The 25,267-nt window shown below is 40.8% G+C and overlaps 1 long non-coding RNA gene across 1 annotated transcript; it reads right to left on the bottom strand.

Annotated features, from left to right (window-relative positions):
- Positions 1-19,717: 19,717 nt before the first annotated feature.
- LOC128141080 (uncharacterized) lies at positions 19,718-24,313 on the bottom strand. The gene is made up of 3 exons (XR_008234890.1): positions 24,262-24,313; positions 20,197-20,240; positions 19,718-19,860 (listed from the first exon to the last, which is right to left on the bottom strand). It is a non-coding gene; the product is annotated as an uncharacterized LOC128141080 (long non-coding RNA).
- Positions 24,314-25,267: the final 954 nt, after the last annotated feature.

Below are 25,267 nucleotides of genomic sequence, written 5' to 3'. Positions count from 1 at the left end.
CTTGATTTATGTTAGATGAGAAAAATCTCCCAGAAACTCAAAAGTCAACCCCAAATTGAAGCCAATCTTTTGAATTGGATCTTCTCTTTTTTCTTCTGGGATCAAAGCTGCCAGACTAATCTTGCATTAACATTTCTTCTGCTAGACCTTCTCATGTTACGGGTCCAGAAACTAAACACCCCACCAAAACATTCTTGCAATTTTTTTCAGCTGTTCCAAAAAAGTTGCAGGACTTTCCTGACAAATTGTCATCTTGATTGTTTCCTACTTTTAGGAAGAGGGAGATGAGCCACATAGGTATGCACAAATTTACCTCAGCTACACTCCCTAATTATTTTAGGTTTGGCCATCAATTTAGCTGTGGGAAAGTTTGCAAACTATATGGCTGATTAAGCTTTAGCACCACTCCCAAGTCATATTGTGACACTAAACATTCTTTTGCCTATTTATACATCCTGGCTTTCGCACATGATAAAGTGACTTTTTTGTTTTGTTTTGTTTAAAAGGTACTATTTAACTGCTTAGGTTTGGAGTTTTTTTCCCCAACCTGTCATGTTTGGTCATATAATATATTCAGTATGATGTTTTGCCATCATCAGATTTCTCACTGTCCAGACTTACTATGTTTGTGCTTTCTAGTCACATATGCACTTTCCATTGGTGCGTTTCTATCATCTGGTTTAGGCCAAGGACCGTCATCTAGATGGTATCTCTCTGAATTCAGAATTCCACATAAACTGCGGGAAGAGACAATAGATCTAATGGGGTAGTTATGGTTAAAATGGCAAATTTCATACTTTGTCATAGACTAATAGAAGATGAAAACAAACACAAAGTCATCCTGATTGCTCTAAGTGGCCTTTTTGCTGCCACCTAACAAATGTTAACAGTGCGGCACATGGCATTTCACTAAGAGCTGCAATTTCAAGCTTTAAAACTCAGAAACCATTGTGACATTTTAGAGTTTTGGGCTTTGAAAACTGATTTTCACATTTTATTTGCCTGGATGCATGGTGATGAAAGATCTGATAATATCTCCATGATCTGAGTCTACCACATTTCACAGCAAAATGCATCAACACTGCATTTTCATGGTAGACAAAGAACCAAATGTTTATTATGGCTTTATGACACCACGATAGAAGTGTAGATTTGAGTATATGATTTAAGATTTTATATAGCTTAGTTGAGCCACATAAAATATTCCTTTAGAAGACTAAAATTTTTAGTCAATCTTCATATTCTTTTTAGACCTAGTTTCGTCTTCATCTGAGCCCTTTTCATTCAGTCCCTTCTCAGTTATGACTGCATCTTTTGGAAACGATGGTAAACTATACTGAATACAACACAGTATGGGGTCTTAATAAAAGAATTAAGCAATCCATCACCATCTCCTTAAGCTTATATTCTGCATTCAGGCTCTTAATCCTGGCATTCCTGTGGCTTCTCTAAATGCTTTTCCAAAATGTCGGAACATTTCCAAGAAAAAGTCTCCATCTTCCCCCCACCCTGGCACATTCCTTTCTACTGTACATAGGACAATCTGGTAAGTTCGTTTCTAAATCAGTTATATCAGTCATAAAATATGCCAGTTTCTCATATACAAACTAGATACAAATTGCTTTACTGATATGCATTATATAGACAACTATTCCAAATCAGATCTCAAAGGCTCAACTACTTGTCTTATGAAAACAAATCTTGTCATTCCCATTTCTGAAATGCAGTCCAACCCAAAATAGCATAGTGATTAATAATCCTTCCTGAATTCAGTTACAGAAGACCATCATGATTTACACATTATCAGCATTATTTATGCTGAAGGAAAATTAAAATATAGACAAGCAATTAGCACTCAGAAAAACAACATCTGAGCAAGGAAAAGACCTTAGCCTCGTTTAGTCCATAGTCTAATCTTTAACTAATTGGCTGCACTCCCTCAGTTAAATCTCATATAAAGCCTTAAATGTTGAGGCAGACAATCCTATTTTAATAGGTAGCAAAATCTTCTGAACTTTGTAGTTAATTTATTGCCATCTTACAACATCTTTGGATTTGCATACCTCCAAAATCTACGGTCACTTGGTTCCCCTATAACCATATGAAAGTCAGAATTAGGTCTAATCTCTATACTCCTTCCATAATGGAAAGAAAGAGTTTTCTCAGGATGGTTCACCCCCATCCTACAATAGGTGTTTGAGATGAAATGCACCTTCTAGCAGTTCTTGTTCTTCTCCATTAGCTGAGTGAACAGGCACTTCCACAGAGCAGACTTGGACACACAATTTTAAAAGGCTTAAGTCCAGTAAAACAAGCCTGTGCAAATCAAGGAGAATGAGCCTACATTCTCAAGAAAGGGTATCACTCACCAAGTTAAATATAAATCCTCTGTGTAATTCTACAGAGAAAAAAAATCTTCATTATATCAGATTTTAGGGTCACATTTCAAGGACATTGAGGAATTTCTGGAAATGTTTGGGAAAGGAACTCTTGCTCTGTGTGTGTGATTTAGTGACTTAAATTTGCTTCCACTTTGAAAAATGCCTCATCTATCTTCTCACCTGTCATATTAAAAACACCTTACTCCACAAACCTTGAAACAGGTAGGTTTCTTAGACTTGCTCCTATTATTGTCTAGGGTAGGAAGGAGAAAAGATTATTTGATTTCGTACTGATAAATATAATGAAAGAAAAGATGACAGCAGAGAATTTCATTGTTGGCTTCCCAAATAGTCTCTGCTACTTTACAAAAGGAAAAAAAGAAAGACTTATACATGTGGTAAGCCATTCTTTATTTCACAACCACTATGCAGAGTATCTGTGGTAAGATTCATATCTGACGAACAGGCAGTTTAAGTTACCTTCTGCAGGTTAGGTATTGCAGAAGGCTTGTAGCAGAGCTAAGTGTTAAGCCTGGCCTTAGGAGTAGCCCAAGCTACATTTTATCCACCAAAAAATCGCCTCTTACAAATAGTTTTTGGTTATCAACACTTAGTTGTGCCAGTTATAAAATCTGGTCTCCATCTTTGGAGAGTGCCTTGAAAGCCACAGTAAGGCATGGTTAGCAGTTGTGTCTCATCTTCAGTTGGCCCAGAGACATGGAGTGAGCTGGTTTCTGGCCTATTAAAAGTAGCTTCACATTGGATTTAAAGCCATGAGGAACACGAATCTCGGTATAAATGAATCTGTGCACACCTACATCTGTTCCTGGCACGTGGCAAATACACATCACAGTAAGAAAATCTTAACATAAAATCTTTTGCGCTGCTCTAAAAGAAGTACTAACCTTTGACTAGCTATGTAAAAAAAAAAAAAAATTACTGCATCAGTAATTTATATTGATCAATTTCAAATATATGCTTACATGCAAGACCTATAATCTCACATACGTAGAGAAATAGGACCTAAATAGACAGTATGATTTACCTATCACATGGAGTACAAAAGAAACTAACTTCTTTAAAGTGAAAAAATAGTCTGATAACAGAGAATGTTTCTCACCATACGGCCTCCTTTAAAATTAAGTGCCATATGGAAAAAATACATTAAAATAACCCATCCAGGGGTCAGATCAGTTTTTCTTCAGTAATGAAGTGCGTAGTCAGTAGGGCTCCCTGAGATTAATTGGATTTACTCTATATTATGTACACAGTCCACAGAGAATTAGGCAGTCTTAACTATCCTTTCTTCAGCTCTTAGGCACTTGTGGTCCATGAAAGCTTTTCTAGGTCAGACGATTCCAATCATACAACAATCTCAAATTTTATTTATTTATTTATACACTTTTTTGGAAATCTCCCTTTCTCCTCTTATTCCCAAAGAACTACCTCAGCGGTCACCCCCTGATTTCTACAGTGGGGTTGTGTCTTTCCTAGCCCCTGAGATATCTTTACCCTGTGTGCTCAGAGATTCCTTCACAGGAACATCACGAAGAGAACAGCCCAGAACAAAACATTTCATATCCACACAGTAGATATCATCTCTACCTAGCAACCTCCCCTCTGCCTTCTGCTTTCTTCCACCTGCATAGGCTACTCTTACCCATGAATTCTGACCCCACACACACTGCTGACCTGTTCTGCAGCCACCTCTGCCTGCTCCACTGCCTTTGCAGTACACACCACGTTATAGGATTTAGCCCAAACATCGACTAGATTGGGTCAGAGGCACAAAGGCAAAAACAACCATTTCTTTTTTTTCCTTAAACTCGCATTTACTTCTGTCTTCCGTGCCTACCACAGAGGAGCAGCTATGCAATCCCAGGGTTATAAGTACAAGAATACAATGCAGCCTGGACCCACCAATTCAGCTCTGTGCTCCTGCCCACATGCAGTCATGGAGTAGGAGGAAAATCTTTGAGCCTTTATCCAACAACCAGTCCTGCCTGTGCTGAATTTGACAGCAAAGTTTCCACTGCCTTCACCAGGGTCAGGATTCATACTGTGACGCTGCAGTTACTAGCACTGTTATTGCCAATGTTACATTATGCACGTGTGTGTATGCACACGTAAAACACAAGCATTCTGCAAAGCGTAAAACATTTTGCTATAAACCGCTAGAGAATTTCCACCCATTTCCGCATCTAACAACCGTGCTCTGCCCATACCAGCCACAGGTCGCTGCTGGGTTTTTCACTGAATTAACTCCAAGCATTTAAAAGAAAGAACATTTCAATATGTTTTTCTGACAGGTAAGAAATTAACTGCATACCAGGAGCTATTGAATTCAGCTTTAATAGTATCAATAAACATTTCTGATTAAATTATGAAATTGATTTTATAATTTTGACCATTATGTTTTTACATCGATATCATCATATGACAGCAAATGTAGTTACTGCTTCCTTATTGATCTTAGACATGGCAATCCAAAGTACTTCTTTGACTATATTACAAAATCAAACTTGATTTCCTGTAGTACTGTAGTAACTTTTGGTCATGACTTGATATGAAGAACCAATAACAAATGGATTATCAAGTTATTAAAAGGTATGCTTTGTTCTCAGATGCCCAGGCACAGTTCTGCTGCATGCTTTTAGCAGTTTCAGGGCAAGTTTCAGGACTTAGGGATGTTGTTATTCTTTTATGTCAAATAATAATCCCTTCTCTTTCTCTTGATGAGCCATCTACCAGGTTTCTTGTGAGCAATCTAAACACTATTTATTAACGAGAAGGAAGAAAGTGCTATTTATAATGCTTATTCAAGCAATCCAACAAAAACTCAGGGTTTCTGTAGCTTGGGAACATTACTCTTGGTCTCACCCTCCCCTCTGTCAGGATAATAGTTATGTGTTGGGCTACTCCATCTCCCCATAAGGTTTAATGTTCTGTTAAGAGAATGCATAATTCAAAAGGACCACTGTTGCTCCAATACATGCATAATAGTAAATCAAAGGTGTAATGTGCTGGATATTTATGTCTCAGGGTTAAGAACAAGTCTGATCAGATTAAAGAAATTTCAGTACTGGGCTTTTTGGCTGCTGTAAATTTTTCCACAGGTCCTCCCATGTCTGAACCTTTCCAGGCTGAAGGACTATGAGGCATCTTCATTGATACAAACTGCCGTCATGAAAGAGGAGCAGCGAGTTGAGACCTTAAGCTGTTTTGTCAGATTGCACTTTTGTAATGGATCTGTGGGTCTGATATGTTACCCAAAGGTGTCTTTTCCAAACAGTCAGTCATGTTTCTTCCTCCCTAATTATAGGGGCATCTGTTTCAAAATGTAACTAATCCCCCCAGGTTTGTGGCTGAGGAAAGGGGTGGGAGGGGTCAGCTGGAACTTGCACTCTTATCCCTCTTGCAAGATTATTCCCTAATATTCACAAAAGTATTTAGACCATTGACAAGTATTTGCCTTGACAAGCCTGTGGAGAACTCAATACACTCTTGTCTCTCTGAGATAAACTGTTCCCTGAAACAAGACATCAGCAGAGCACAGGAAGTTGTTTCACCCTGCTTTGATTAAAGAAAAAAAAAATACAATTGGTAAGCTGCTTAAAAAAATATTGGCCATTTAATGCCTCTGGGAATTAGTGATTCATATAGTGTTGGTTAAATCAGTCACAGCACAGATAGGCACCGCGTAGACTCTGTGCAGTGATTATGGGCCCTGTAACTGCTGCTATACCAAAGCCAGAACACACTATAAAGTACTCTATAGTATGGTCGGGTGGTGGTGTGGTGGTATCAGTATTTTGTTCATTCAGTTTATGCTGATGCTCCTTTTATTTCCTATCCTACCCTGTACAAGGTCTCATGATGTATTTAAGCAGAAAATGCCTCAGTAGGTCACCCATCAGAATCGGGGTATGGCAAACCAGGGATTTTGGTGCACTGGAGTTTGCTGCCTTGCATGAGAGATTTGTGGGGGGCCTTTCAGCTCTGAGCCCTTTTGCCAGAACAGCTTCCCCTAATCCTTAAAACACACAGCCCAAGTCTCTCACTTGTCTGACATTATCTCAGAAATCCTTTTTTGGCTTTCCATCACTGAGCATTTTTCCAAAACTACATCTTTACCTTACAAAAGCTTCGACACTTCACTCAGGATTCTGCCTGGAAGTGTAAAAATACCATATATCCACTAGACATTTTGGGCTGGAATCAAGGCAATAGCTCTGCTGGAGTCAATAAAGTTTGCTGATTTATCACCAGCTCAAGATGTAGCCTCAGTTGCAGGTCCATGTTTCTCCACTGAGCCACCTGCATCTGGCACTGGAGCTCTTAGGTCAACAGCCTGACACCTGAAATCTCCTTGAGGACTCCTGATCTTATAAGGCAGTAAGCACCCTAAATTTATCACCACAACACGGCGAAAAGGGGTAAGGATGTTCAAGGTACAAGCAGCAATTCAACACCAAGCTCTCATTGCAAGTGAAGGAAAGCTTTAGTCTACACAGGTGAAAAAAAAAATCTCTGAAGGATCTGTGGTGGCTTTTCAGCCTTCTTGGCGAAATATGAAAAACCAAGTGAGTGCTTCCTACTAACTCCTGAAACACTTGGCCTGTTATAGGTTAAGGTAACAGCATGCTCTTAGAAAGCTGTTCCTTTTAAAATTTAACTTTTATTCTTACAAGTACCTACACTGATGAAACAAGGAAGGATGAGTATCCTTGCTCTACAGAAGCAATCAACTGGGGTGCCATGAGTAAAGATGTGAGTCATCTCACCTCATCTTAGTTAACTAAAAGATGAGCATCTCATCTCAGGTAGTTATATGTGCTCCTTTACAACTGTTGGAGAGAAATGTCTTCAGAAGGTAAATCATCCCATACTCAAGCAACTGCATTAGCAGGATGAATCACTGAAGAAAGAGGGAATTTCAGTGACTGACCTAATCTAAAAACTAAACTAAATTCTAGACAGCTAAAATTAGGTTAATTGCACCCTAAATAATTTGCCTAATCTCACAAAAAATAAAAAGTTTGAAGCAGAATAGAAGACAAGAATCTCTTTTCTCCAGTCTCACACTGATGCTTGGAACCATCAAGACATTTCTTCCTTGCTGCTGAGCCAATCTGCCTTGGTGTCTATTCGGCATTTATTACCAAGAGAATGATTCCAAGAGCTCAGTGGGCAAAGTAATAAAATTGGCAATTTCAACTCAGATCTGGGTTCTGAGCTCTGATCATTACTCATCACCTACTTTCCATTTTCAAACCAGTTTCTCCTCAAGAAGTGCCAAAAGGCCTTGCTGCCTCCACAGGTTGGGGCATTTGGTACCTCACAGTCCTCTGTTCTTGGGCCAGGAGATGCTCGTATTGCCACTAGCCACAATTTATCAAATCACAGATGAAATATTTTGATCTTCAGCCTCCATTTCCCTCACTTCGGCAGTCTTGCCAAGCACAAATCTAAGTTTAGTAAGCACATAGCTAAAGAACATAAAATTGATTTTGGGACAGACTGGGCACAAGCTCTGAATACTTCCATTTCCAGGACCTACGAACAGAAGCTTCATTATTGTGCGTTCACCAGTACACCTCCAATGCAGAATTAAAAAAAAAAAAGTCTAAAGTTCTCTTCCCGGGTTAGCTGAGGTTAAACAGGTGTTTTTGGTAAGGATTGCAGTTACATTTTGATTACACTAGCCCACATTCTTACATCACATAATGCAATATGATATACCCAAATGGATCCTTCAGTGCCAAACTGGGGCCCCCAGCTTGATGTTGTTCTAATTGTGGTTTTGATTAATCCCTGTGACCCCTGCAAAGCATCACCAACCAAATACAGGCTCTCAGAGCTGAGTGTTGGGTTTTCTTTTGGGGGTATTTTTTGCAACTCCTTCTTACTTCTTGATGGAGCAAAGTAAAAGCAAAAAGGAGTTTTCAAATTCAGCTGTAAGCATTAAGTCTGAGATTTGTCTGAACAAAAATACATGTAAAGAACCAGTTTATTGCTGTTGGATAGTGTGTCTTCTCTGGTAACCTGATCTAGCCTCCAAAAGGAAAACTCTTAACTTCTTTAGAGGGCTTTGGACCTAGCCTCTGCTCCAGGAATGCAAGCATGAGGCAATGTATGCTGCTTCATAAAGAACTAAGGAGGCTGGGGGGAGAGGCCAATTCTTGATCTCATCCTGGAGTCACTCCACACACTTCAAATATGGCCAAAATCAGTCTCCAACCACACCCTGGCAACCTCGCTTCCTTTATTAGGGTTGCAATGGCTCTGTCTGGGGGGAGAATTTGACCCAGGGGACCTCATTCTTTCCTGGCAGAGCCCATTACCTCAGGAACTGGGGCCCTCCAGGGCCTTGGACTCAGGAGGAATCAGAGGTTTCTGTGGAATTGCATCAGGGACACTGGCCGTCACTGGAGTCTCTTTATGTTTTGTGCAAAGGAATAATGTATTTCACTAGAAAATACAGGTCTGAAGTAGAGTGTGAACAGAGGAGATTTCAACTTGGAGAAGCTTCACTGGCAACATGGGGAGCAGCACAGCTACTACGCAGCTCACTTTGTAGCTCTGTAGGTGTATTTTCACACACTCTGGAAAGCGTTGGACAGATGTGCATTATTATGCACAGCAATAACTGGTGTATATTAAAATGAGCTGCTCAAGAGGGGAGGAGAGAAACGATGCACCTGTTTATGCACCTTCCCATCTACTGCTGTTTCTTTGCTGAAAAACAACCATTAATTTATGCTCATCTGCATAAGAGGAAAAGACTTTGAAGAAGATTTTTCTACGGCAGGAAGGGAAGCTGGTGTCCATTTCGGGCTCTCAGCATATCTCCCAGGTACATGCTTTTAAATTCACCTCTGAACTATTCTGCAACCGGTTGGAGGTACTACACCAACACTGAGGCACACGGGATGTATTTTCTGCAGCCTACTCACTCCTGTCCTATCGCTTGCTAAGTCCCAGCACAGCTTTTCTAGTATCTCCTTCATAATGTCCTATTTTCCCCTGACAAAGAGCTATTACACGTAGTAGTCTTTTCCTTCCTCAGTCTTTTTCAGATTCCCAACTGCTCTCATTTGTTTCACATAAGGTCTTTGCTTCTGCACTTGTTCAGACAAGGACTGCTTCAGTCACCCATGTGATCACTCTAAGTCTTTCTCATTTTAGAATGTAATGCATGAGGTGAAACCCAAGCCACTGAGAAAGCAGTGGGAATTTACCATTAATTTCCATGCTCTCAAGACTTCTCCTTTGCCATCTATATTTTTTAGGAGGTAGCAAGAGGAAAAAGTTCTGTCCCAACTCTGGCATCAATGATAGAAGATAATGAGTTACTTCTGGGAGAAAAGCTAGGCTCCTGTGCAGTCCCTTTTGTGCAGCACAAATGCATTGCAGGAGTACACACAGACCCCATCGAAACAACGGGGGAAAGGAGTAGCAGCTGCACTGCTGTCTCTTGAACCCTGGGAGCTGCTCTAACCAAGACCATGGCAGAAAACCATGCTGTTGCTGGATGATGGTTTGCAACTTCCCTGCCTTCCACCCGCAAAGCTGGTGGACCAGCCTTTGCCAGGAGATTCCTCAGGGCTCAGAAAGGTGACTAGTCCCATGGAAAAATCAACAGAGAAACCAGGTGATGCAGCAGATCATCAGGATGGAAAACTAGGCAGCAGTCTCAGCCAAACTGACTATTTTAGGACTATTTAAGAGCTAAGAGCAGCTTCAGCAAACAACTTTGCTGTGGTAAAGGCAAAGCACAGAATCAGCTTCCCCTCCTACGCCTACGGCAACAGGAGACCGTGCATCGCACAGCCATCACACACACTGTCCTGTGCCCTGCTGTCTGGACAAACCACTGTCTGGCAGATTGGCATGTATGCTGGTGATGTAGATGGACAGACAGAATTCAAAACCTAATCCATCAGTATGCTACACAACCTTGAAACACAGTATAAAAATGGTATGTATATAGGTTTTTCACATTTCCCTAATCTTCCTTTTCTCTGCCGTATGAACCAGGGACAAGCAAGGAAGGAAATCCCATATCGGCAGCTTGAACACAAACCTCTAATAGCAGTAGGACTAGTTAAGGAGTAAGGCTCAGGAAGGGTGTCAGAATTAAGACTCAATCTGGACTTATTATTTCATACCATTTCCAGATACTTTTGTATTTCATCCACAACAGATTATTCCTGACACTTTTAGAGGGCCCCTGGCCCATTTGCTTATTGGTCTGATCTTTACTAGCAATGAAAATAGAAGTCTTTGCTTACTCGACTTCTGGAGAGTTAAGAGGATACCCTTTTATATTATTCACTGAAATTGCGTCTTGGCTAAAATATTCTCCTGTCAGTGTTTTTCATGTGTTCAGCAACATCTGCAGGATGTGGAAAGAGCAGAAACAAACCAGATGTTGCAAAAGGTAGTGACACTGAGAAACATAATTATTACAGTATCTTGTTCTTTTTTTTTTTGTCCATCTTATGCCTTCATACATCAGTAACTTTTACTGCTGAAACAGAGACTGACTCACCTAAGTTCTCTCTAAACAGATTTACAATCATTTGTAAAAATTGACATATACCCCCCATTAAAGCCAAATTTCCTTTAGCAATTTCAGAGGAAAATAGATTAAGGGAATGTGGATATTTATCTCAGCCATCAACATTTATTCATTTAGGTAATTATCACTTCATTACACTGTCAAAGAGAGCACGCAGGGAAATTCACCACTGAGGAACCAAACGCCACAGAAGTCCTCCACCTCTCGTGTGAGATTGGGGTGCCAGCTCATGCCCTCGCCAAGCATTTGTCACAGTGATGTGACAAGGGCTGCGGGTCCAAAACGGTACAAGTGGAGTCTCCTGTGCTGTGCGGGTGAACAACCGCAGCCTGATCCAACAGCGCCCCCAAAAGCAAACCCACGGACAGCCAGACACCCCGAAACCCTCCCGCCAACCGTGGCCCACAGCCCCAGCCCGCATCTGCTCCACGAACTGGCTCTTTTATTTTAAAAGCTGTTAGAAGAAGGGGAAAAAGAAAAAGCATTACAGCCTTCAGAACGCCTGCTACAGTGCAAAAATCAGGAGAGCCTCTGTTGGATGGGGAAAATTTTCCAGTTATTTTAACTCAGACTTCAGGAATTTCGTAGGGGGATCAGAAGACCTGCAAGCTCTGCCAAATTCTGAGGGAACAAAGTATAACTAGATTAATATATAAATCTTATTAACTAAAATGTAGCTGAATATAGCCATTTGTTATCAAAGTCTTTCAATTGTTTAACAAATTGCAACATTTTGGTCTCACGGGCTCCCTGCCAAGTTGAGGCCTAATTAAGGTGGTTGGAAATGAATAGTGTTCTAATTAGTTTAATTACAATATGATGAATTATCAAACTAATTTTTAAAAACAATGTGCAATTAGCCTTTTAGCATTCAACTCCCATTTTCCGAAACAGGAAGTGAAGTGGAACGTACTTGTTTTTATCAAGAGGCTGAAGGCTGAACCACCCCAACCCAGGAGCACCCGAGGATGCAGCGAGACATGATGCTCCCCTCCTCCTTTCACCCCACTTCATGCTTTGGGCATTGACTCCAACGCCTTTGGCGATGTCTGTGGAAAGCATGCTGTTCAGTCCAAGACTGGGCCAAAGTCCCTTTTCAGATTCTCAATCCAGAGTTTTCCCTATTGCTTCCCTTAATCCTTCCCTTAACTGGGGTTGCATAGAAAAACCCAAAGCATTACATGCATGGCCATACTGGCTTGGTGAGGTTTTTTATTCTTACCTTTTGAGGCAGTGAACGAGCAAACTCATTTGCCCACGAACCATAAAGGTATACAAGCTCCTACCTACAGCTCATAGAGAAGTATTATGGCTGTAACCATCTAGTGTGTGCTCCATAATCCCAATTACACAAACTCCATTTTCCATTTTCTGAATAAGTTTCTTTTACATTTGTCCCCCAAAGGCTATTTTCTGCTTCTGGCTACCAATCCCACTGCATCACTCCCCCAGTCAGCAAACCTTTCCAGAAATACACTTGCACCTGCATAACCTCAGTAATGTTGCACCCTTGGAAGTGAAAGCACCATCTGGTCCTACTGTAGAGAGGTTCATTACTGGAGGAGTGGCCAAAGGTCACCACCTTTCATTAGTACTGCCAGGTATATAAGTAGCGTTTGGCTCGATTACAGCATAGCTCATTGCTGAGCAATAGAAGAGGACATATTAAAAATATAGGCACCCATTGAATGGAAGGAAGGAGCAAAGAAGTTCACTTTAATGACATGAATCCTTTAACAAATAATCAGGTTAAAAATGATCCACTTGGTATTTTGATGAGAATGGATTTTCTCATCCTGTGAACCAGAAAGAAAATGTGGCAGTAAAATAGCTTTCGGCATGACTTAATTATCCCCAGAAAGACTTAGGAGCCTGCTCCAGCAAAGCACTTAAATGCATGCTGAACTTTAAGCACATGGGCATTCTCAAGGGACTATTCATATATCTAGAGATAAGCATATGCTTAAGTGCTCCGGCAAGACACAGATCAAATTGAAGTCTCTCATCAGGGCCTGGAGTCACAGCTAACGCATCTGGCAAGCGCGACAGGGCTTGAGATGTCCTGTCCACCTGGGTGCTTATAAAGTCCCCGTCGCCCAGACTATCTGAGTGTTTCCCAATAAATGAAAATAATCAATCACAGTTTCCTGACTGTGATTGAATGGCATGTAGAAAGAGGTTTTGAATAGGTGCATGTATCTGTAGATTAAATCAGTTTACTGGAGGGAACCAAAACAAGGAGATGAAGTTGCCATATGTTTCTGCTTGTGCTGAAGCTAGTGGTCACGCTTGTTTTTCCTGGAAATTTGTTCCACAAGCTTAGTCTGGCGATTGCCAGAGCCTTCATTTATTTGTCAACAGTGGCAAGGATCCAGCAGATGAGGCTCTTGTAAGAAAAAAGGACTGCAGAGAGTGCTGACCTCTCAAGTAACTATGGTCAAACCTACCAAAGGCTCAAACACACAGGTGAGGTGTTCGGCTAAAATCTGCATGCTGAGGAGCCACTCCAGGCTGTATAAGGGTGTACTGCTACAAGAACTTGGTGATGCTTTTTGGCAGAACGCGTGACTAAGGTCCTAGACTTAAAGACTAGGCACTGCTGCTCAAACAGCAGGCTGCTGTGGTCTTGCTGCTGTCCCCTAGGACTGTCTCTTTGCCAGTCACAGCTATGGGCATCCAGCATCACGAGGGTGCCCAGAAAAGCTGGAGATTGCTGATCTGTCCAAAGGCCCATGCTTTCAATGCAGAGGATACAGTATAAACAGTTTCCGAACAATTCCTCTCCTCTTTTATCTGATTCTTAAGGGAAATGGAGAGCTAGCTTTGTACCTTCCTACCAGCTTTCCCAGTTAATTTCTGCAGTTGTAGGGAGGACTGCTTCTTAAGGGACCCTAAAAGCAACCCTCTGGCTTGAGGAGGACTGGGAGGCTGCAAGCCAGGCTGGGCCTATCTGTTCACTACCAGTGATGCATTCAGTGAGACATGTGTTTGAAACAGGTACATTGCCAGCCATGCAAGCTTATGAGAACTGAAGAAAACACTAACAAAAAAAATAATTTCTGGCAATAAAAAGGTTAACACAAAACAGTAGGTATAAAGATAACTTGAACCCATCATTAAAGAAATTCAGTTATTTAGTCAATTTTACTTATTTACAGGCTAGAAGATTAATGAGCTCAAATACAAACTGAGACAGTAATTAGGTTTCAAAAACATACTATAACACAATCAATCATTGCTTGGGAGTATAATGACATTAGGGTAGAGCCCTCTTTCAGCTGAAGTTATTAGCATGTGATTGGTGAAGACTGGACTTGAAGAGAGAGTCTACCCCAGGGTCCTGTAATAAAATGAAAGAGGAATCTTAAATAAGAAGAAACTATGTCTTTGACCCTTTGTCCTTTGCCTGTAGATGTAGAGATACTGTATTCGGGATTTAGGGCTCTGTAACAGGACTTTGGGGAATGATGGCATTTCAAAAGACAGTTGGTATTTTACTTTAAACAAGACTTTACTTGAGACCTAATACGACACAGACGGTATGTATATGTCCTCTAATCTGGTCTTTGAGGCTATTAGCAGCTCCTTCTAAGGCATTTCAGATCTCTTCTCGAAGTCTTTGCAAATACATCACCTTAGTGAAGGAATTCAAAGTGTTACAGAACACAAAGTGGGAGAAAGGATGAAAAATTAATGTAAAGAAAGGAAAACCAAAAACTATACAAAAGCAAAGTTCTCAATTATTGTTGCTAAAGCATTTTTTTGCTGGGGAACTGCATAAATGGCTTTTATATATTCCCATTGCAAGGAATCTGGGTAAATGTTCCTTAAATCCAGTGTCATTTGGGAAAGAGAGGATATGGCTTTTAAGATTTAAGCCAAATTTCAAAGTCAGGTTTTTATGCAGGTATCAGCTTAATCCAGCTCCCACAGAAATCAGTGGTAATTCTCCCACCGATTTGAGTAACAGAAAAGATACAACAGTGTGTATGATTTTTCAAATTCCACCTAAGTAGCTAAAATCAGACACTTCAAGCAAAGGTTTTCAAAAGAGGCTACGGCATTGTCTCGCATTGTCTAAAATGTCTTTGAAAATCATGTTCCAAAACAATGTTTGGGCAGCTAAATAGAAGTGGCCTAATTTTCAGAAATACTGAGTATTCCTAGACTTCAATAATTTCAGTATTCGTCAGCTCTTAAACCAGACTACTTCCTTTGACGTACCTATATATAGGCTTAAGTACCTAATTCTAAGTGCCCAAGTTTGAAAAACATCAGCCTTAACCCCAACACACACTTCTCATGCATATCCAAGTAAATACACACTTCCATAAATAACTTGTGCATCACCACCACATCTAAAATGAAATCTTCATAATTTCCTTCACCTCAAGGGCTCAATGGCACAGCCCCTGCATTTTGCTGCCAGCGTCATTCTCTACAGGCATCTAGCTGCTATTATTTATTCACTGTGGTATTCTCAACTATCCCAATTCCCTAATGAACAATTGAAATGGATTGCAGTAAGGATGTGACACACAGGAATAAGAAGCTGAAATGTATTTCCCAGCTTCAACCTCCTAACCTGAGGGAAGGTTATGATGGTTTTCAAGGCTGGGGTCAACAGCAATCGGTTCTAGTGGTTGCTGTCACGTAGATACTATGAATACTTTTGATGGCATTTCAGAGCAATCCTAGTGGTTGATAAATCAAATGCAGAAGAACCTTAACTCAAAATGTATTGTAAATAATCTCAAAATGGAGGAGAAAAAAAGAAACCACAAAAGCAAAACTATATTTCAAAGCAAGAGTGTGAAAACATAACAACATGCAACTCCAGTCAATACAATCAATCCTGATAACAAGAGCAGTCAATGCAATTACGTTTTATAAAATCAATGCGTCCTCCTCCTATGAAAACCAGTCAAGGAAGGAAATGAACCAACATCCTCCTCTCTATCAGCGTGTAACAATTACAGTTTCACCAAACACAGCTAAACAAGGAGCAGAGCACAAGTGTAAGATCCTGAAACCTTGGCAAAGGAGACAGCACCATGTAAAATCTTTGGTCCAAAGGACAAGATTTTGTCTGACTGCTCTTCTGACCCTCTACACATAAATTCATTTTCACTCACCAACACAAAAATGTAATTCTTCCAGCAACATTTTTCTGAATCTAAGCTGCTGAACCTCCTTTTTTCTTCTGCTCATGACAGAACTACAGATGTGACATATGACATTAAATCAAGCTGTATGATTATGACCGCCCAGATAAAGTAACTTGTGAGCTATCTTTTACCTTTCCATATCAATTTATGGCACAAAAAAGCCTGAATGAAAAAACTGACTGTGTCATTTGCCTATCTGAAAATTCTTTTCAGTTGACAAAAGGTGAATTTTAGGGGTTTGGAAAAATCCATTAATACCTTCAGTTGTTTTGTATTAAGAATCTTTAACATGTTCAACCTCCCATCTTGTCCCCTTCCCCAGGAGAAACCGCACCAGAGGTCAGCACATGCCCTGCCTATGGAAAGTCTGAAGGATGAGGCTCTCAATACAGTAAATTCCCAGGCTCCCAGGTGGGAATTTTAGATTTTACATTGATTAGGCTCCCTGCCCTGAGTGAAATGGTATTTTTCTTATCAAAACACTACTGCTAACCTCAGCCCTGTGAAAGAGACTGAATGAAGAGAGACAGAGCTGAGAGCAGGCAAAGGCATCTTTCTGATGGCCCTCCTTAATTAAGAAGCTAGCTTTAGGTTGGAGAGTGATGATCTTGTGATAAATGTTTGAAACTGAACTGCAACAAGGAAGGTGTAGTGGTCATAGAGGGTCACAGAGAGATTTGCACCACCTAACCATCGGTATCTAACTGTGGGGTGTTAAGCCCTTAACCTATCTCCAGGGGAGCCTTATTTCTCCAGAAACAATACAAGAACTTTGGCTGCTAGACAGGGTACCTGAGGTAGGTGCCCATGGTCAGCACTCATGACTCACCCTTCAAGGATATGCAATGTGTGTGCATGTCTGATTGAAGGAGAAAACCTTTTTTTAGCAGGTCATGTGTAGTATTCCCTGCCACCAGGCTTTGCACACACTTACCCCTATCACCTTCTCCCCAGCATCTGTTTGGACATCTGTCCAAAACAGAGATGTCATTAATTTCATGCAGGGCTGCAAATTGGTTTTAGCCATAGCATCCCTATGCAAGAGGTGGTTGATCATCATTGTCTGTAAATGATGAAATAGAACGACAGTCTTACAAAACTAATGCAGAAATTACTACTTTGGTTTGTATTATCCTAAGCAACAACACTGCAAACATACTTCCAGCAAATAGTCTATTTTCCATTTAACTAGTACAACAGAATTGCGGATACAAACAATTATTGCTGTTACATTACGCACTTGCATATGGGAGAGAAAGAGCACATAGTTTTGCTGCATTTTTCTTTTTCCTCTTATGAAACACATCCAGTCTTAACACCGCTTTCTCTTGGAAGAAAAAGCTGCAGTTATTATTTCCTGATATTTCCAGCTTAGCAACTACCCATCTGTAGTTTTTTCATCACCAGTGTTTTACATGTGTATGACCAGCCTCAAGCAGTCACACGATGACAAAAATATTTGTGGATCCCTGGTTTGCTACCTGCACGCTTTCCTTGTAGTGTTTTCTCACCAGTTTTAAAGTGTCTCAGGAAATCTCCATGGGATTCCATGGATCAGATAACATGAAAGAGTCTGTAGACCTGCCAGATGTTGAATTGTGGACTACTAACACAAAACAGTAATCCCTAGGCATCTTCTGGATCATCCATAAAGCTGCATACTCCATCTTGAAGAGAGTTATGGCATGATCTAACAGTCTATTGAGAAAGAAATTAAAGAAAGCAATTATAAAAATTAGAGAGAAGGAAACAAAGTTGGAGTACACCTTGCCATCCCATTATTTAATATTTACCAAAACCATACTGAGAATTTAGTAAAGAAAGTAGTTCTTAGAGAGGAGCTATCTTCAACTTCAGCACACTTTAATGGCTTTCAAAATGAGGAATACTGCTCACCAATTAAGAACAAAAGAGAATTGCTAAATAAGAACACGTAAGTTCTTCTGCTTAGCAAGTGACACTTGGGTAGACTTTCAGGGAAGCTGATGAGAAAGTTGAGCATCAATGCGTGATCTCACAAGATGGGAAACCAGCTAAAATGCTGAACAGCTCTAGCACGCCACCATCGCTAGTATGGGGTGCACGCAGTGTTTCATCCCTGTTACTGCCATGAGGGACTCTGATCCTGAAGAGAACTGGAATCAGTATGGATCTTCTGAACTCAGGGGGTCCTAGAAAAACACTAATATGTGCATTCAGTTAGAGACACAATTCCTTTTGGGCATCACAGATGCCTACTTAACATTAAATGAACTATTATTTACTAAAGAACCATCTGACTAGACTACAAGTGAATTCAGCTACACCAAAAGAAGCTGAAGGTACTCATCTCCAAGCAGGTAATACTCACGCTGATGTAAGATTTGGGCCATGGTCTACATCACAGCCATAGCCTGCCTCTGAACTTGCCTGGCTTTACAAAAACAGATCATAAACCAAATGGTCACAGGCACAGACCAGGTAGCCAGGTCTTCCAAGACCAACTCGTATGAGCAGAAGTCCCAGTAACTTTTGGCAATTCAAATCTATCGTGATTGCTACAGCTGGGTTCAGCTTTGTGGTCTCTGCAAAACCTTCAAAAATTATGAGGGTTTGAGAATGAGCCAAGCTTCTTGTCAGCACTTCATACTTCAAGGCATTTGTATTTACAATTCCTGTTACCTAACACAACAGATCCTAGCATCACAAATTCTAGAAAACTGTTGTGCTGGGGTCTTCATTTTCAGGATTTGCACCAGAGCTTAACTAAATTAGAAAGTATTTGTATGGCATCTCTGTTTGAGCTGCTGGTTGATGTTTTATGTTTTAATGTTTTAAGTAAAGTTTATTATGACAAGTCAGTGAAAGTGTTTTTAGTAGGTCAATAAATCATGGACCTATCATATCACTGGGTGACAGCTATGCAAAGCATAGAAATCTGATATTATTCCAACAAAATAGCAACTACAGCTACTTCCAGCTTAGCTGCAAAGCCACATCAGCCTGTTGATTGTGAACTGAAGGGGTAAATAATTATATTTTGGGGTAGGAAAGCAAGGTCTTTGTAGATTTTTATCTGTCTAGTATTTCTAAAACTCTCTTGTGGGGGGAAAAAAAAAAAAAGAAATTATTTATTTAATCTAAAATGGTCCTCTGGATGCCCACCATGGAGTCTGTTCTATAATTACCTAATGTGGAGGAGTGGGGAAGGGGCTGGGGAGAAGCACAAAGCAGATGAAAAAAAGAGGATAAAAAAAGATTTCTGAGAGATTGAATTCGGTTTTGGCATCTCTCCAACCATATGGAAATTGAAGGGATGTTAAAAAAATGTTACCACAGGATGCACAGGACAAGGGTGGGAAGTTTCCCTCATTATTACTGTCAGGAGAAAAAAAAAAAAAAAAAGAAAGGTTTTTATATACAAGACAGCAGCACACCTCTCAGATCAGGGTGTGCGCCTAAACTTCAGTAAGAAAGCAACAATGACCCAGTTGCACTTTGAAATTGTTTACACCTGATCAGACACATACGAGAAGTCTCTTTTAGACATGAGGCAGAGTTTGCAGAAAAATTTGCAGGGAAAAACCATTCTTACCCTCTTCTGTTCCACAGCACTTTCTGCCTGGTATAGCTTTTGAAGCAATAGCAGCTGTTTATTGCCTGGTGTAGCCATCACTCTATGTCTAGCTTTGGGTCTGGACTCCATGGCTGCAGCGTAACAGATATTACATCACGGAAGGACTCACGGCTGGAAGGCATCAGGGGAGACCCATTTTGAAACCAAGTGTCTAGTTAAAATTAGACTAGAGAGTCTACTGTCATGTTTTCTTCAAATGTAAAGGGCAAAAACATGTGTGTTCATTCTGGATGCCATTTCTTTTCTGACTGTGAATTAAGGGATTTAACATATATAAATCTCTTTGTGAGAGAACTGTTACACTTAAAAGCTGATAAAATATCCATGGATTCCCCTGCCATCAGGGCTAACCACTGGATCAACCGATGCACCACAATGGTATTTCACATAAGATTTGTAAAATTTGAGAAAACTTGGGAAAAGCATTTTAATCCACTTTTGCCTTACCTCAGGATCTGAGCCTCTCAATCATTTGCAGCTTGTGTCCTTTTCTAAGGAAGAGAAATATACCCCAGTTTTAAAAATGAACCAGAGAGTAGAAGGTACAATGAGTCTGTGACGAAAGGCAAAAGATAACTACATATCAAATCTAGGTCTTTAGAGACACCCATACTTTATTACTGCAACCTTCTCAGTCTGTGAACATGATCCATTTGAAGTCATAGAAGCTAGCATGTGAACAGGTTCACCTGCTGCAGCAAGACCTTCAAGGGCAATGCTCAAAATCAAAACAACATCTGCAAAGGTGTGTCACAAGGATTTCACATAGGATAACCCAATACTCTTCCCATAAAGGCTCAGCAGGCAGGTGACATTGGCTTTCGAGAATATTACATGTGGGGCATATGCAAACACAAACCGTCTAGGTACACTTGTGAAAGATAGCCAGTGATGCTTGCTTAGCATACAGGGAGAAATGGCAAGCTTAACTGAGGAAAGAATTGGAAAACTGGCTGCAGAAGCTGCTCCTTTACTGCCTCGGTCAAAAGACTGGGTCATTGAACTGGTACTCCACAGAGTTACATTATAGTGCCAAATCTGAGCAACCTTGGGCAGATGACTTTTTTCCTGTCTCCCTCTGCTCCCTTGGATAACCCTACCCTTTTGAAGTATAAGATCATAAGTGTGAATTATCACATGCACTTGATGTTAAAGCTATTCACTTTCTTATGTGGAAGATAAGACTATAGTACGGTATCCCTGATAACTCTTTGCATTCCAGTTGTTCTTCAGTCTTTCCTGCAGGGTCAGAGTCCTACTCTTCCAGGTACTGTATAAAGAAAAAAAGGGACACCTCTAGTCTTGAAAAGACTTTCTCAGTATCTGAGGCACAGAAGATAATCTATTATCACACACCCTCCTTTGCACATTAAAGCACTGTTCAGATGACTTGCAGATTCAGGTCTGAACAGAAGGCTGCTAAATAACATTATCTGTAATGTAATGAGATTTACAATTAATGACTAAGCAGAAAAACTAAGCCTGCAAACTTCTAAGAAAATCATAGATGGATGATCTTAACTTCTATTAATCTCAAGTAAGCACAGTAGTACTGAAAAAGGTGCTTACAGTGAATCATGTGATTCAATGGGATTATTTATAATTGAGAAAAGAACATAATTCTGTATAAAATATGGGGTCCAGCAGTGGAGTATAAAGGTCAGAGGGCAAAGTTGGTGTAAAATATCATAAGAAAGGCAAAGATGGAGAATTGAACAGAGCAAGATCACAGCAGGGGTTAAGATAAATAAGACATTTTTAAAGTACATACGGAAGGAGAGGGCAGTGAAGGAGACAGAAGGGCCTCTTAAAAATGGCAAGGGTAATTTATTGACACAAGTAGTAAGGGCATTGTTTAAGGGGAAAAAAAAAATGAAATGAATGCTTCGCCTGAGTGTGCAGAGAGGAAAGGGGACAGATGCCAGAAAGAGACGTAAATTTCCCAGAGGAGAAAGAGAAATGCTTAAGGAAATAAAGATCATACCAGTGCTGGTGATCAAGAAAGTAGAATGTCAGAAAACTGAAAAAAAATTGCAGGAACAAACGTGATGTATCCCAAAGTGTAAGGGAGAGGGGAAGAAATACTGCAGCGATGCTTAGAACCTGGAAAGCACTTGGTGGGAAGCTGTATGCGCCAGCAGAAATCTGACACTGTGCTACCATATGGTTAAAGCTAAATTCAGGTTGTGGATGCCACCCAGCAAGCTGGTATTTTTGCTTCAAAGACCTTTTGGCAGTAAAGGAAATTTTACTAGCAATAAAAAGGCCAGTCGTCTTTGCTTCCTTCTTGCTTGCCCGGTTTCCTTTCCACCACCTGCTTTTTGCAAAGTTAGCCTGTGACAGAAAGGGTGCCTGCGAGGGAATATTCCTGAGGAGCTGTGTGGCCACCATGCTTCCCCACAGCGTATCTCAAATCCCCTGTTGCAGCTGCAGTACTTGGTACCATTCCCAATGTGCATTTCTACCTTTAAACTGAAGTTTTTAAAGAGTTCTAGGAAACAGAACCCTTACCAAAGATATAGGGAATCCACATTAAATTGCAAAATCAGTGACCTCAGTCCATAAAAGCTACAGACCCTAAAGGACTTGACCCTGCATGCACCAGCTCAGCTTTAAGCACATGACTATTCCATTGATGCCAGTAGAACTGCTCATGAATGTCCATCTGAGTACACACGCTACTGCTCCAGTGAAGAAGCAGTAATTAAACTGGGCCTACAGCATGTATATCATACAAATGGAAATAGCAAACAGAGCAGTAGAAGGACTAATGTTGGAGGGAGATGGTATCAATGACACGCACTTAAGCAGAGTCATGCCCTAAAAGAATTTGTGGGGAATTTGGCTACACTAAGAATAGATGGTAGTTGGAGCAGCAGTGGGTCAGCTGCTATTCATAGAAGTTTAGAAGGGCTATTCTAAACTTGGCGTGCAAGTATTCAAAGGTGGTAAATACTGAAGGATATGCACAGATGCTACCAGGAAAAAAATATAAAATTGCTGATTGAAGAGCACAATCAGGCAAGGTGCTGAGTGCCAGTTCCTCAAAGGAGCTACACTGATCTATACCAGTTGAAATCCAGCCCCTACATGCTTCCTTCCACTACTAGCAATGAGATTTCAGAGCTCTGCATCACGCAGGAACATTTTTTCACTATGCAGGATTATATGCACAGGGCCTAATCCCCCAATTACCACTGAGTAACTGGCTTTATTCTGCTGGGGATGGTTTTGATAACACTCCCAATCAGCACATAAACTAAGGCCGTGAAAGTAACATGGGTTGATACCAAGTGCAATTGGATGCATCAGATATATGCAGTGCAGGTGTGGGGAGGACAACAGGAGAATTCAGATACATGGTGTGAAACCTCAGTGATCAGTGGCCAGGGGCTGCGCTCTGTACTCTTTGGGTGAAACTCTGCCCAGCAATAACTCAGCGACCTTTGCAGACGATAACGACATGCCTAAAATAAATAGAAGTGCAGCTGAGAAATTTAGGACAAGATAGAAATAAGAGCAGAAGCTGTAACTCTTTGGAAGATTTATAATTTACGACCCTTCCATGGCAGGAGTTCAACTGTGACCCCTCAGCTGGCAGCTGTCTTTATGCTGCTTTCTCCTTCCACCTGCCTAGTGAGAAAACAGCCACCATCTCTGTGAGCATAGATAAATCTGTCATACTGACTTACACAATGAACTCTCTGGAGGGAGACTGAAGTAGTCCAGAGAATAAATCTAGCCCTCAGAAACAGTAGCAAGGTTGTCCAAGTTTACAGCATCTCCTTTTAACCCCTTTGGTGTGGACCTTAGTGGCTATAATTATAACTGGCACTGTCTGACATGCTGAAGCCGGGAATCCTCTGCAACATGATGGATGTCTCGCTCAGGAAAAGTCAGAGTCAGACACAAAAAGGATCTGGGACAGGCCAGTGATGCAATACACAGCTCTCATCTGACGTGGCAGCTCTGGGCTTTAAAGCCTTTCCCAAGGACATCCAGGTGGGCAAAAAGGTTTTACAAGAGAAAAATGTCTTCGCTGAAGTGCTCAGATCACAAAGACAAAGCACTGAATTAGATCATTAGACTTTAAGGCCAAAAAGGCATTATTAGTTTAGATGGATTAAGGGGCTCCTTCCACTCCTCCTACCCTTCTGATGGGAATATGGCAGACATTAAATTGATGCTTAATCTAACCCATGCCAGAAAGACATCATCCTCTAATAAAATCCCTCTAAGGCAAAGCATCCTGGTATGGTCCAGAAAAGTATTTTAACCAAACCAAATAGCTGTCTGTGACTGGGGATTACGGTTTGTAAAAAAAGCTAATGTTATTTTAAAATGAACAGTTTCAAAAACAAATATCAGAGACTACTTTTTGTTCACGGTTAATACTAAGAATTCACATCTAAACAGCTTATAAGGGCTTTGGACTGTGATTCATCTGTGTTGTGATAGGTGGTAAATTCATCCTAATAGGTAGTCGATAAATTGCCCATCACCGTAGCTTACCTTGAACGCCTCCTGCAGATGTGCTTGGACACCTTTCAAACATATTTCCAACATGCCTATGACATCTGTTGAGCCACAGAGAAATAGGACCTTAGTACAAAGGCAAGGAAACTACAGATTCATACAATGTTATGGCCAGGACCGATGCCAACACCACAAAATCCCCTCTGGACAAGCCCGTTATTCTCACCAGACCTTAGTTTTATTCATGCAATTTCTTTCTCCTGTAGCTCTAGCTTGCATCTGAGCTTGATACAGTCTCATGAACAAGGAAAGTCATCCCAAGACATCTGCAAAGCCATATTCAACTTCATCATACTGTGGCTTTGCTCTGGAGGCAGCAATAAATGGTAGAACAAGCAGGTAAAGAGAGGCTCCTGCACCCACCTTCCTTACTGGAAAGGCTGCTCTGCAGCAAGGATTATTTTTATTTTTCTTCCAGGCCCTGGAGAGTGCACTGTGACTGCTCTATATTATTCTCATCCCTCTATCATTCTCCTCCTCATCCCTGTTTTGTGTAGGATTCTCTGCATTTTTATCTCGTCTGTTCCTCAAACCCTGTCGCACACAAGGAATTGGACTGTGAACCTTCAATGTGCTTTTCTAAGGACAAAAAAAAAGCCATCAGGAACTTCTGTACAAGTGTCCCTGTCCAAGTCCCACAGTAATGTAACGAACGAGTGTGTGAAGAAATCACGCAATGTGCTATTCAGACTGCTAAAGCCAGATGCTTAAAGGTGCTGAGCACCCTCAACTTCCCATGACCTGAAGGGAGCACGGGGTACTTAGACACCTTTACTATCTTGCAGAACTGGGCACTGAGCAAAAAACCTTGCTAATGCTTCTCTTTAAACATGCATTTCCATATTGCTTAACTATCTGATTCTGAAAGCGTTTTGTTAGAAGCTGTTCAAGGCACCTTCCAGTAATAGAGACGTACTGCAGTTTCCAAGATTTAGTTCATAAAAGCACTGTGGTAATCTTAATATCCCAGATACTGTTGACA

Source organism: Harpia harpyja, chromosome 4 (assembly GCF_026419915.1).
Source record: "Harpia harpyja isolate bHarHar1 chromosome 4, bHarHar1 primary haplotype, whole genome shotgun sequence".
NCBI classification, from domain to species: domain Eukaryota; kingdom Metazoa; phylum Chordata; class Aves; order Accipitriformes; family Accipitridae; genus Harpia; species Harpia harpyja.
This window is presented reverse-complemented; position numbering and strand designations above follow the sequence as displayed.